Here is a 6,000-nt window from a genome sequence, read left to right on the forward strand (position 1 = left end):
TTTCCTTTATTTGTCATAAACACATAATCATGAACAGTGATGTGTGCTTATAAAAACCTTGATTATAGTAGATTTAACAGTTGGTATATTCACCAGAGAAATTCGCATTTACATCGAAAAGGCACGAGAAATCCAGATGTTTGACGCATCTGATCCTGTGACTTTTAAGAAGAGCCTGAGTGTGTTCTTAAGAAAACATCAAGTCAAATAATTCACTGAAGCCTTACTGAGTTTTAATAACATGCATTGCCAATGTGTGAACCAAAATTGATGCAAGAGGAGACGGAGGAGAATTGGCACAATGATGGAGCTGGAGTTGTTCCACTTGTGAAATAAAGTAATTCAGTTTAGCAGTGCGTGTTGCACAGAAAGCATTGTACTCCATAAAAAATACACCACCATATTTATCCAACTTATAATAGGATGCTTTTAGTGTTAAAGTTGTATAATAGCATCAATTAAGTATCCAGCTATGAGGGGGAAAAAAATCCATGTAAAATAAATGTTTTCTCCTTTTCTTGGGTGGTCCAGGTGGTTTCACCCTGAAGTGGCACTTCTAGGCTTTTTACAAGTTTGTAGGGGCTAAACTGTGAATCTGGAATGCAGAGGGAAGTTTATACTGCAGGCTTGAAGGTTGCAGGGGGTTACTTAGTCATCACTCATCGCTTAATGGTGTTCAGGACTGCAGGGAAGGCTGAGGCCATCAGCAGGCAGCGGGTGGGAGGCGATGCACATTGTGAACAGGTCACTAGCCTCTCGCAGACAAAAACGGATCCGATGTGAGTTAACTTAACAAGGGCAATTTTGGACCGAAATAGAAAGCTCTTCAAATGATATTTACAGTATATGAACAGCAAGTTTCCACAATTTATTATTTTCCAACTGCATATGTCAGCGTATGTTATCAGCATTTTTTCCATGATAGACAAACACAAAGTGGAAGACTGGTTGTCGGTAAAAACGTTTCAATCACTGAGGCCACCTGCCATTGTTGCTCGCTTGATTAGAGATCCTACCTAATAATAAAACTTATTTGCTTTTGCGGATTTGAGAATTTCTGTTGAGAACTTAAATCAAGAATACCCATAATGCTGTTCTTTACCAGGATGAAACCCAGAGTCGAGGGAATTCACCAAGACGTAGACGAACTGGTTGTCATAAGAAAAATAAATAAATAGTAGAAGTATTTTTGCAATTCAACACTGTTCAGGAATGTGTTGCCATAGTTATGCAACACATTCAAAGTCAAGCTATTACGGAAGTCAGATGGTGCGTCTGATTTACTTTCAAAGTCTATGTGGAGGGGCATTTTGTGTGTCTAGATTTGAACCGTTTGGAGCGTTTGATGCGTCGAGCGTATCCAACTCGTTCAACGGTCCACGTAGACTTTGAATGTAAAATGACGCTCAAAACGTGTTTTGTATGAACGCACCAAAACATGGTTTCTTGGCTTCCAACATGGTATTTTTTTATGATGTAAATGCACACTTTTGTGTTTAAAGTGCATACATATATGACAAATATCAAATAACTTAATGAATGAACAATTTCCCAATCAACACCAGGAGGGTGTGGTTCACAACAAAATTAGAAATCATTTCCATCTTCACTTCAGAATTTAACTATAATGTATACTTTGCCAATTAATTCTAGAAGAATATCTTTGGTCCAAAACTATTCTGCTTTATCATTTTCTACTGTAAAGAACATAATCTTTTGATTAAATAACAGGAATGTTACAGTCCCTCAATAAAATATTATTAAATAAATGATTGCAGTGAAAATATCTTAGAAACATTGGGAAACATTGTAATTGTCAATGTTTTTGTTGCATTTTTAATAATAGCTTAGAATTAAATCTTGCACTTAATAATTGACTTGCTCACCGTCATGTAATCTGAAACTCACTCTAGAAATGTGTGTGTGCGTGTGTGTGTGTGGCATGAAGGAAGTTCATTGTAACTCATTTTATGAATAACCACCTCCATTTAGCTAAACAATATCAAAAGGAATACTTCCATGTTTTTGGATCTTTACCATCAACTGTCTCTTTGAACCTTTCGCACAGATCAAGATCCTGATTAATCGTGTTTTATCCTTGACATGATAATGATGTAAGCAAGTAAAGATAGCAAGAGCTCTTTATTCTCAGCAGTCCACCACGACATATTTTGTCTCACTCTGTAGCTACTTGGATGTAGGAGACTAATTTGAGCCTAAATCATATCGATGTCAGCTACATTTCTCTGCTGCCAGATTCGAAGCAGCCAAGTGGACATTATGTTAAGCTGCAGTGACATGCTGCCAAAGATTAGCCAAGACTAATCCTACATGCTGACAAACCGTACTGTAACTTCACATTTCTCACTTTTCTAGTAAGATGAAACTCACTTCAGACGACTCGAATGCTGTCCTGACCTGCTCCTTAAATCACATGCTTTCTAACAATGAAATATTCATGTCGTTTCTGTTATTGACTGAACCGAAATACTGGAACATTGCTTTGGCAAAGCTGCTTCCACACCTGCACGGCTTAAGAGAAACCAGATCACTGCTATTTATCCGCACCTAAGCTGTAATCACAGGTTGCTAAAGGGCTTTTAAGTGATTCATGCATTTTCTTGCAAAAGTGTCAATACCCCTTTGCACTTTTTCAAATTCAGCCCCACAGACTCCTTCTGTAGAGAATAGGATCCCATCATGTCATGTTTTACCACAGTGACTATGTGTTTATGATGATTTTCAGAATGACTTTGTCATCATGCTTGGTGTTTTCCGTATAGAACAAAAATAATTATCTTTAGTTATCATCTTACCTGACCAATGTTTGTCTTTCAACAATGGTCATACCAAAGGACGGGTTGTATGGACCTGAATGTTTGTGATAGATAGTGGTATTTATTCACAGACTGATAACAATGATGATAGGAAGTATTTGGATATCTATTGAATTTTACTTTACTAACAAACTATGTGACTGACTAGATCAGTGTTTCTCAACCTTTTTTGGGCCAACGCCCCCCTAACCTTTATTCAAGTCCCTCACCGCCCCCCAACAAAGAATTTGTAGGCTACTTTGCACTGACCATTATTTTATTATTAATATTACTATCACTATTGTAGATGTTTTGATTTTTATGCTTGTTTCTGTATTTATCATCAAGATAATTTCCCAGAGAACAAAAAAGCCATGGGAATATAAATTATTTTCACAGGTGTCTATGAAAAATACAATGAACATTCAAGTTAAACTTGGTAGGCCTAACAGCAGCCAATCAGAGTGGAAAAAATATTCTTGTTCTTTGCCATTTTCTAGTTGTTAAATATTCCACAAAATGACCAGATAAAAGATGTACAACATGCCAGTTTAAACTTTGAACTATTTGCAAAACGACATTAAAACAGCATTAAAACATGGATAGAACTGTAACTACATTAATCATAGCTCTTCTTCTCTTCAGTGTTTCTGTCTGTTTCTGGTGGTGCAGCTGTGTGCTGCCTTCAGGAGAGTGGGACATCAGAGTATCAACCATAAAATTTCATCCACATGGCATTTATTGTGCAAACCAGAGCTTTCAGTGGAAAAACAAAAGTTCCAGATGCGTTTAATGCCATACAAATATGAGACAGAAACATGGATTATATCTTTATATAAACCTGTCTATTGATTTATAGATTAATAGTTTTACTGGACAGAAATTACAAAGAACAAATCTGGTTCTTAATCAAATCCTAATGAGTCAAATTGAAAGTGTCATGGAGTCATCAGCCTCATGACATTAACACTGACATGAAAAATAATATTGAAGAAATAAAAATATAAAAATCTAATTAAAAACATAAGAATAAGTGATCAATTCTTTACTGTTATGGTCTGTAAGATATATTTATTCTCAGTACTAGATGTGGTCTCAACAAACCCATGACATTTCAACAATATTATGTTACCTTTTTTCTGGAAATAGTATCTGTTTATTCTTGCCATACAGTCCTCTGTATAAATTATTGCTCAAAAGGTCTTGCCATACCAGTTTATTCCTCTCTATTTTATTTAGTTTCTTAGTTTATTCTTGCATTTTGTTCTTCATTAATTTCCATTTAGTCTCCAGCTAACGTTTCGGGCGAGAGGCAGGGTTCACCCTGGACAGGTCGCCAGTCTGTCACAGGGCAACACAGAAACAGACAGGACAAACAACCATGCACACACACTCAGACCTAGGGAGAATTTGGAGAGGCCAATTAACCTGACAGTCATGTTTTTGGACCGTGAGAGGAAACCGGAGTACCTGGAGAAAACCCACACATGCACTGGGAGAACAAGCAAGCTCCGTGCAGAAAGACCCCGGGCCGGGAATCAAACCCAGAACCTTCTTGCTGCAAGTCAACAGCTCTACCAACTGCGCCACTGTGCAGCCCCCCTATAATTTCCTGTTATTGATTTTTAGATTATTTGTGATTCTGCTCCAAAACCAAAGTAATTCCAGACAATCTGCTTCTGGAGGATGGTACGTCTCAAAGTCATAGGAACATTTTCTTCAAAATAAGAAAAAGCGTGCGTCAGAATCCGGCCATACACATTATAAAACATCCTGTGTGAGTGTTGCAAAAACTGCAAATGTGCAATATTTTTTCTTGCTCTTTTGCTCTGTGCATTCTTATTTTAAAAAATAAATAAATCACCTTGTTTCTCAAATCAGAATCGGCTGTGAGTTGCAGCCGCTTGTTAAATGTGCGGTGGGAGTAACTGCATACAGTTTCACTGAAACGGAGAAAAAAAATAGATAGATATAAGCCTAATTAAGAGGCTCAAAGAAGCGTTTGACATTTTCAGAAATACTGTTCCTTCTAAGGGAGTTTAGATGCCTCCCAGGCTAATTGCATCTCCGCTGCAGCTTGAACTGTCACAGAATTAAAACAGTGGTTTCATCCGTCACTTAAAGAGAAAGTTGGTTCTAAATACCTTGTCAGAATTGAAGACAATTTTTGGTCTGAATAAATTTAGGTTCTTGACATTTTTCTCTCTAAAACCTGTCAACGTGCCACCGTCGGTTTTGAGTCGAAGGCTCCCCCCCTGTAGCTGCACCCAGAGTCATTTTGTGGTGCTTTAACGCCACCCTGCTACATATCACACCGGGGCTCTAGATTCCTTAACTTCGGCAGATACGAGGAGCGGCTCTAAATAAAACGAATACTTGACAGAAAAGCTCCGAAGAAGCCTTTCATGGTGTTGTTTTCTTGTTTTGATCCGCCCCTCGGGTATCCTCAGAAGTGTCTGGATGTGTTTCCACAGCTGGTTTGCCATCAGGCCTTTCAGTACCTCCATCAAACCTGCAAAAAGTCACCATAAAACCCTAATAAGAGCCACTAATTCAAGTCACAATGAGTGAAGATCAACCTCCACAGATAGACAGACACTTGTAAGAACATTTGTATAAACGCCCCAAGGCAAACATTCCCTTTATGATGCTCAGGAATGTCCCAGACCTGTGCGGTTTGACGCCTCTCCGGAACTTTTTGTTTCAGCTCCTTCCCCTCCATTTGGTCAGTTCAGGTCATCTGTCCTCCTCTGCAGGATGACTGTTTTATCAGCTGTTTGACTTTTTTTTTTCTTTTTTTGCTTTAGCTTCTCAAATATTTCACAAATGCAAAACTTTACAAAAGTATTTTGTCAAAATGTACTTTATTGGGATTTTATGGGATAGACCAACACAAATAGTATAACTGTAAAGTAGACAAGGGTAATAAGGAATCAGCACTTTGTAGGAACACTTTGACTGGACCATTCTAAGATGATTTCCAAAGTGACCAATGTTGGACTTTCTAGCAGCTGCTACAACTAGAAACTAGTGACCAGGCCTGATGGACTCAGTGATGGACTCAGACCTGAGCCTTCAGAGACACACAAAGGCAGTTATAAAATCAGCCTTCTATCACCTGAAGAACATTTTCAGGCTTAAAAGACTGAGAAAAACTCACCCATACATTTATCTTTAGTCCACA

Source organism: Poecilia reticulata, chromosome 12 (assembly GCF_904066995.2).
Source record: "Poecilia reticulata chromosome 12, P_reticulata-male-v2, whole genome shotgun sequence".
NCBI lineage: Eukaryota > Metazoa > Chordata > Actinopteri > Cyprinodontiformes > Poeciliidae > Poecilia > Poecilia reticulata.